Genomic DNA, 7,906 nt, shown 5'->3' with positions numbered 1-7,906 from the left:
CAGCAGCTGCTCCCTTGAGCACACGCACTCCAGCAGCACGTGGATGCTGGAGTGCCTTGCTGGCAGCTGCCCCGTGGTGTCCAGCTCCAGGCGGAAAGAGTGCCCGGGGGGTGGCCGCAGGAACACCAGCAGGCGGTAGGCGATGTTGTTCCCGTGGACGCTCCAGGTTTCATAGGTGCCGTCCATCCCGACGGCCGGGTGCATCTGCGGCATGAAGGTCTTCTTGGAGAGCACGCGGCAGACACCGAGGAGGTCACCCACCAGCTCCTTCAGCGCCTCGCACGTGTCGGGCAGGCCCTGCATCGGCAACGGGGCGGACGCAGCCAAAGACCTGAGGCCATGGCGGTCTCCCTCATCCTCGTCGTCGTCCTCCTCCTCACTGCCGGAGCTGTCCTGCTGACTGCAGCTGCCAGAGGCAAGCTTCATTTCCCTGGCCAGCCAGCAGACCTCAGCGAGCAGGACCAGGGCTCCTGCAACGGTCCACAACGGCCACCGCTGCAAGACGGAAAGGAGCATGGCTCCCTCGGCGCTCCTGCTCTGCTCGACCTCCTGCAGCAGCCGAGTCATCTCCTGCTGGAGATACTCCTCGCGCTGCTGCATCCGCTCGGTCGCGGCCACATCTGTCTGGTGGTCGTGCTTCAGCCCGTGCTGGACGGCCAGCACAGCCAGAAGGAGGGCGATGGCCGTTGCCATGGCCTGGCGCGGGTGGGATAAAAGGGGGCTGAGTAGGGCTGGGTGGGAGACGGGGTGAGGGAGCAAGGGCAGGCTTTGTGAGCACTGCACGGGTGGGAGCCACGGGCTGTCCCAGGAAAGCGTTTGGGCACTGCCGTCAACAGGCTCGACAGGCCGCAGGCCCTGGCTGGAGACAGCATGGGGCCCGTCCTGCCCAAGCCGCCCTGATGGCCGGCCCCCGTCTGGGCTGTACCCCGTGAAAGGGCGAGCGACACCCGAGCAGAATCTGCCGAGGCCCTTTCCCTGCCCCACAACAGCGTCCCGTGGAGCCACGGGCCACCAGCACATCCCCAAAGCCTCTCTGGGTCCCTGGCACCACTGGGAGCTCTGAGCACCTCTTCCCCCAGCCCCGAGGGCGGTACCGTGCCCTGCCCTGAGGGGCTCGGCTCTCGCTCCGGGTTAGAAACCCCCCCGGCCACCCTCCCCGGCCCCCATCCAGCCCAGCCTTCCCCCTGCATGCTGCACTCACGGTCGCCGGAGCCAAACAGCAGCGGGGCTGCCTGGTGCTGTCCCTTGGGACAGCTCCCATTGTGACCTGTCCTCTCTGACGTCACAGTCACCAGAGCAGCATCACCCAGCCGGCAAGCCCCGGCCTTCGTCCCCATCGCCCGGCTCAGCGCGTCCTGGGCATCACAGCAAGGACGAACCCGCCTGGCACGAGCCAGCTCCCGGGGGCTCTCTTGACAAGGCGGGCAGACGCCCCCCAGAACCGTCATGGAGATGAAAACGGGGACTGTAGCTGGATGTCCCTGACTGACGTAGAGAGGGGCAGAGCTTTCTGGGCCAGGTGGTCTGACTCTGCCTTGCCTTGAAAAGAAGAGCTACGAGCCCTTGGGCAGAGACAAAACTCCTCCTCCCTCTTCTCCTCTTGGATGCCTTCTGCCGGGGCAGGACTTAGCCCTGCAAAGCCTGACGATCAAGCCAAATGCAAATCGTGTCCCTGGTGCAAGTGGAAAAGATCCTGTGGCTCCTGTCTCTGGCTACCCACTTGCCCCCTGCAAGGGCAAGCCAGGGGGCTGGAGAGGCCACGGCGGGTGCAACGTCTCTCCACTCCCCCGAGGTTTCCCCGGTTCAGGAGAGGCCCCTGTACACCGCGCTGGAGTGCTCCGCTGTGGATCGTGCCTCCCAGAAGCCTGGCCCGTTCTGCATGAGTGCATGCCTTGAGACCCAGACACCGCAAAAGCTTGCTTTAGCCTTGCTGCGTATGTGCCAAGGCTGACACGGCTGCCATGTTTCTGTCAGTTCAGCATGTGCACAACCGTACATCCGATGCGCCTCCCGCCCAAAGCCGCCTGGAGGCAAAGAGAGGGAGAGAAGGTCAGTGAGTGGGAGCGTGCCCTGAAGTCCCTTTCTGTGTTAAGTCTCTCTTGTCGAGGGAGTGGGGAGTCGTGGTGCCAAGCAGAGGAAACATACCGTTGGTCTGTCTGCCTGTGACCATAGGCATTCCACCCAAAGGAATCCAAAGCGTGCACATGTGAGAGAAGGTGACGTGGCCCGTGGCTGGGGGGACCAGACTGGACTAGAATGGACTAGAATATTTTCAGTTGGAAGAGACCGACAACGATCATCTAGCCCAACTGCCTGGCCACTTCAGGGCGGAGCAAAAGTTAAAGCACGTTGTTAAGGGCATTGCCCAAGTGCCTCTTAAATGCTGACAGGCTTGGGGCATCGACCACCTCTCTAGGAAGCCTGGTCCAGTGCTTGACCACCCTCTCGGTAAAGAAGTGCTTCCTAAAGTCCGGTCTGAACCTGCCCTGGCGCAGCTTTGAACCATTCCCACACGTCCTGTCACTGGATCCCAGGGAGAAGAGATCAGAGCCTCCCTCTCCGCTTCCCTTCTCAGGAAGCTGCAGAGAGCCGTGAGGTCGCCCCTCAGCCTCCTTTTCTCCAAAGCAGACAAGCCCCGAGGCCTCAGCCACTCCTCATAGGACATTCCTTCTAGCCCTTTCACCAGCTTTCTTGCCCTGCTCTGGACGCTTCCGAGTACCTGAATATCCTTCTGAAATTGCAGGGTCCAGAACTGCACGCAGTACTCGAGGTGAGGCCGCACCAACGCTGACAATCCCCTCTGCTGACCAGCTGGTTACACTGTGTTTGATGCACCCCAGGACGGGGGTTGCCCTCTCGGCTGCCAGGGCACACCGCTGACTCATATTGAGCCTGCTCTCACCCAGCACCCCCAGATCCTTTTCTGCAGGGCTGCTCTCCAGACACTCCTCTCCCAGCTTATATTTGTGCCTGGCATTACTCTGTCCTAGGTGCAGAATCTGGCATTGGGACTTGGTAAATTTCATCCCATTAATCGTTGCCCAGTGCTCCAATCTATCTAGATCCCTCTGCAAGGCATCTTGTCCCTCAAGAGGGTCAACAGCACCTCCCAGCTTGGTATCGTCAGCAAAGTTGCTAATGGTGCATTCAACTCCCTCATCCAGATCACTGACAGATGTATTGACCAGAACTGGCCCTAGAATTGAACCCTGAGCAACACCGCTGGTGACAGGTCGCAAGCCAGACGTAACCCCATTCACTAAAACCCGTTGGGAATTGTGACGAGAAGTGATCTCCTACAAACTTCAAGAATTCCCAAGACCTGCTCGTCCCAGCAGCGTGGTATTCGCAGCTGATGTCTGGGAAGGCGAAATCTCCCATAAGGACAAGGGCTACCGATCCAGCAGTTTCTCTTAGTTGACCCAGAGGCTCTCAGCCACGTCGTCGCTAACTGTAAGAGCTGTACAGTCAAAGCTCTCCCTTGCATACAGCACAAAACCTCCACCTCGCCTGGCATGCCTATCCCTCCTGAACAGCCGGTAGCCGTCCATCCCAGCACTGTGATCGTGGGGCACATCCCACCACGTCTGAGCACCCTCCTCAGAGCCAGGACGTGCTTTCTTCTGTTCAGGTGGAATTTCATGTTTTTTCCTTGGTGCCCACTGGTTCTTGTCCTGTCGGTGGTCACCAGTGAGAAGGGTCTGGCTCCCTTGCCCTCGTTCCCTCCCATCCGGCATACACGCACAGAGGCGTCTTCCCCTTCAAATGGAAGCAGAGCAGAAAAGTGGAAAAGAAAGGAAAAGGGGGTCAGGGGAAGCATTCTCTTTTGGTACTACTTACTTACCTCAAAATGCCGCCCCGCTGCTGCTGCATCTGAGCAGGTACCAACCTGCTCCCTGCCCACGTTCCCCAACAAAGTGTTGCACGGCCGCTCAGAGACAGAGGGTTGGTTAAAAGAAGCTACTTTATTGTCGCCTTTGCTTTGCGTAAAGGTCCCAGAGGGGATCAACTCTTTCCAGCAGGATGGGTGGTCCCATCCTGCTACAGGTGGCAACAGGAGCCTCAGTTGCAATGGCATCTTCAGCCGGACCGGCGGAGGTTCCCCAAGCTCCGTTTACGCTGAGCTCCAACTGAGCCGTGTCACGTCCGTGCCTACTTTGCTCCGATCTGCGGCAGCGACCCCCCAGGCAGTCTCTGGGATGAGCAGATGGTCTGTCCCCGTGTCCAAAATTGTCACCTGGGCCCCACCAGTGTGAGAGGGAAGTAGGTCCTCAGGGTCCCAGGCGTGGGTGTGGCCACGAGGTATGGGTGCCGAGCTGCAGACCTCTGAGGTGGCAATCGTCCCGCTGGGTGTGCCTCGCCCTGCGTCTGCAGAGCGGCATCTCGCCAAGAGCGCAGCTCTCCGGCCATGCTGCGCTGCTGGTAAAGCTGGCCTCTGCCTACTCAAGGCTCAGGTAGGCGCCCGAGCTGCCTTGCTGCACCGCAAAAATCATCTCAGTGCAGATGTTCATCCTGGAGGTGGTTCTCAGCTGGAACTTGCAGGACTGGGAGGAAGGCAGCACCATCAGCTGGCAGTGGTGCGACTGAGGCAAAAGCAGCCAGGCTGATCTCACCAGCAGTTGGACCCAGCAGGCGATTTTCTCCACGTCCAAGTAGGAGCGTGTGCAGAGGGCGCGTAGGAGGCACGAGCTCTGATCCCTCGGCAGCCGGTCGTCGGGGTGGTGCAGAAAGCACGAAATATCCCCCAGCAGCTGCTCCCTTGAGCACACGCACTCCAGCAGCACGTGGATGCTGGAGTGCCTTGCTGGCAGCTGCCCCGTGGTGTCCAGCTCCAGGCGGAAAGAGTGCCCGGGGGGTGGCCGCAGGAACACCAGCAGGCGGTAGGCGATGTTGTTCCCGTGGACGCTCCAGGTTTCATAGGTGCCGTCCATCCCGACGGCCGGGTGCATCTGCGGCATGAAGGTCTTCTTGGAGAGCACGCGGCAGACACCGAGGAGGTCACCCACCAGCTCCTTCAGCGCCTCGCACGTGTCGGGCAGGCCCTGCATCGGCAACGGGGCGGACGCAGCCAAAGACCTGAGGCCACGGCGGTCTCCCTCATCCTCGTCGTCGTCCTCCTCCTCACTGCCGGAGCTGTCCTGCTGACTGCAGCTGCCAGAGGCAAGCTTCATTTCCCTGGCCAGCCAGCAGACCTCAGCGAGCAGGACCAGGGCTCCTGCAACGGTCCACAACGGCCACCGCTGCAAGACGGAAAGGAGCGTGGCTCCCTCGGCGCTCCTGCTCTGCTCGACCTCCTGCAGCAGCCGAGTCATCTCCTGCTGGAGATACTCCTCGCGCTGCTGCATCCGCTCGGTCGCGGCCACATCTATCTGGTGGTCGTGCTTCAGCCCGTGCTGGACGGCCAGCACAGCCAGAAGGAGGGCGATTGCCGTAGCCATGGCCTGGAGAGGGTGGGAGAAAAGGGGGCTGAGTAGGGCTGGGTGGGAGACGGGGTGAGGGAGCAAGGGCAGGCTTTGTGAGCACTGCACGGGTGGGAGCCACGGGCTGTCCCAGGAAAGCGTTTGGGCACTGCCGTCAACAGGCTCGACAGGCCGCAGGCCCTGGCTGGAGACAGCATGGGGCCCGTCCTGCCCAAGCCGCCCTGATGGCCGGCCCCCGTCTGGGCTGTACCCCGTGAAAGGGCGAGCGACACCCGAGCAGAATCTGCCGAGGCCCTTTCCCTGCCCCACAACAGCGTCCCGTGGAGCCACGGGCCACCAGCACATCCCCAAAGCCTCTCTGGGTCCCTGGCACCACTGGGAGCTCTGAGCACCTCTTCCCCCAGCCCCGAGGGCGGTACCGTGCCCTGCCCTGAGGGGCTCGGCTCTCGCTCCGGGTTAGAAACCCCCCCGGCCACCCTCCCCGGCCCCCATCCAGCCCAGCCTTCCCCCTGCATGCTGCACTCACGGTCGCCGGAGCCAAACAGCAGCGGGTCTGCCTGGTGCTGTCCCTTGGGACAGCTCCCATTGTGACCTGTCCTCTCTGACGTCACAGTCACCAGAGCAGCATCACCCAGCCGGCAAGCCCCGGCCTTCGTCCCCATCGCCCGGCTCAGCGCGTCCTGGGCATCACAGCAAGGACGAACCCGCCTGGCACGAGCCAGCTCCCGGGGGCTCTCTTGACAAGGCGGGCAGACGCCCCCCAAAACCGTCATGGAGATGAAAACGGGGACTGTAGCTGGATGTCCCTGACTGACGTAGAGAGGGGCAGAGCTTTCTGGGCCAGGTGGTCTGACTCTGCCTTGCCTTGAAAAGAAGAGCTACGAGCCCTTGGGCAGAGACAAAACTCCTCCTCCCTCTTCTCCTCTTGGATGCCTTCTGCCGGGGCAGGACTTAGCCCTGCAAAGCCTGACGATCAAGCCAAATGCAAATCGTGTCCCTGGTGCAAGTGGAAAAGATCCTGTGGCTCCTGTCTCTGGCTACCCACTTGCCCCCTGCAAGGGCAAGCCAGGGGGCTGGAGAGGCCACGGCGGGTGCAACGTCTCTCCACTCCCCCGAGGTTTCCCCGGTTCAGGAGAGGCCCCTGTACACCGCGCTGGAGTGCTCCGCTGTGGATCGTGCCTCCCAGAAGCCTGGCCCGTTCTGCATGAGTGCATGCCTTGAGACCCAGACACCGCAAAAGCTTGCTTTAGCCTTGCTGCGTATGTGCCAAGGCTGACACGGCTGCCATGTTTCTGTCAGTTCAGCATGTGCACAACTGTACATCCGATGCGCCTCCCGCCCAAAGCCGCCTGGAGGCAAAGAGAGGGAGAGAAGGTCAGTGAGTGGGAGCGTGCCCTGAAGTCCCTTTCTGTGTTAAGTCTCTCTTGTCGAGGGAGTGGGGAGTCGTGGTGCCAAGCAGAGGAAACATACCGTTGGTCTGTCTGCCTGTGACCATAGGCATTCCACCCAAAGGAATCCAAAGCGTGCACATGTGAGAGAAGGTGACGTGGCCCGTGGCTGGGGGGACCAGACTGGACTAGAATGGACTAGAATATTTTCAGTTGGAAGAGACCGACAACGATCATCTAGCCCAACTGCCTGGCCACTTCAGGGCGGAGCAAAAGTTAAAGCACGTTGTTAAGGGCATTGCCCAAGTGCCTCTTAAATGCTGACAGGCTTGGGGCATCGACCACCTCTCTAGGAAGCCTGGTCCAGTGCTTGACCACCCTCTCGGTAAAGAAGTGCTTCCTAAAGTCCGGTCTGAACCTGCCCTGGCGCAGCTTTGAACCATTCCCACACGTCCTGTCACTGGATCCCAGGGAGAAGAGATCAGAGCCTCCCTCTCCGCTTCCCTTCTCAGGAAGCTGCAGAGAGCCGTGAGGTCGCCCCTCAGCCTCCTTTTCTCCAAAGCAGACAAGCCCCGAGGCCTCAGCCACTCCTCATAGGACATTCCTTCTAGCCCTTTCACCAGCTTTCTTGCCCTGCTCTGGACGCTTCCGAGTACCTGAATATCCTTCTGAAATTGCAGGGTCCAGAACTGCACGCAGTACTCGAGGTGAGGCCGCACCAACGCTGACAATCCCCTCTGCTCACCAGCTGGTTACACTGTGTTTGATGCACCCCAGGACGGGGGTTGCCCTCTCGGCTGCCAGGGCACACCGCTGACTCATATTGAGCCTGCTCTCACCCAGCACCCCCAGATCCTTTTCTGCAGGGCTGCTCTCCAGACACTCCTCTCCCAGCTTGTATTTGTGCCTGGCATTACTCTGTCCTAGGTGCAGAATCTGGCATTGGGACTGGGTAAATATCATCCCATTAGTCGTTGCCCAGTGCTCCAATCTATCTAGATCCCTCTGCAAGGCATCTTGTCCCTCAAGAGGGTCAACAGCACCTCCCAGCTTGGTATCGTCAGCAAAGTTGCTAATGGTGCATTCAACTCCCTCATC

The sequence above is a fragment of the Grus americana genome, chromosome 4 (genome assembly GCF_028858705.1).
Source record: "Grus americana isolate bGruAme1 chromosome 4, bGruAme1.mat, whole genome shotgun sequence".
Classification (NCBI taxonomy): Eukaryota; Metazoa; Chordata; class Aves; order Gruiformes; family Gruidae; genus Grus; species Grus americana.
This window is presented reverse-complemented; position numbering follows the sequence as displayed.